This window comes from Penaeus monodon, chromosome 22, assembly GCF_015228065.2.
Source record: "Penaeus monodon isolate SGIC_2016 chromosome 22, NSTDA_Pmon_1, whole genome shotgun sequence".
Classification (NCBI taxonomy): Eukaryota; Metazoa; Arthropoda; class Malacostraca; order Decapoda; family Penaeidae; genus Penaeus; species Penaeus monodon.
Window position 1 is genome coordinate 23,372,004 of NC_051407.1, and position 517 is coordinate 23,372,520.

Sequence of the window (517 nt, forward strand, 5' to 3'; positions counted from 1 at the left end):
ATATATCCTTCATTTTCTTTTAAAAAAAATTTAAGATCATTGTCCTCCATGTACATCCTCACCTGGAAATAAATTCACTGATCAATTAGAGATTATGAATTTATAGATAATAAATAGAAAACTCACTTTCTGATGACTAATTGGTCTCCAGTATATTTTGCTTATGGTAATCTATTTTAAATCTTGTACTGAAAGTAGCATGATCATATACCTAATATGATATCAAAACGAATTACTCAACATAAAAATACAGCCAATAAAGATGTTTATAAATATGCATTTAATGAAAGATGTGACCTTACAAAAATCTTTCAAAAACAATCAGGCATCTATAAAAATCAATAGTAACCATAGTATTTACACTATCTTTCCAATCAGTTAAGTGTGTGATGGCAACCTACAGAACCATTTCTATTTTTTAACTTAAACTTTGACCCCATAAATTTTATATCTAATACTTATCTAAATATAAGTTTTGGTAAATTTTCAGTTTCACCCAGCCATCCTACCTAAGAGC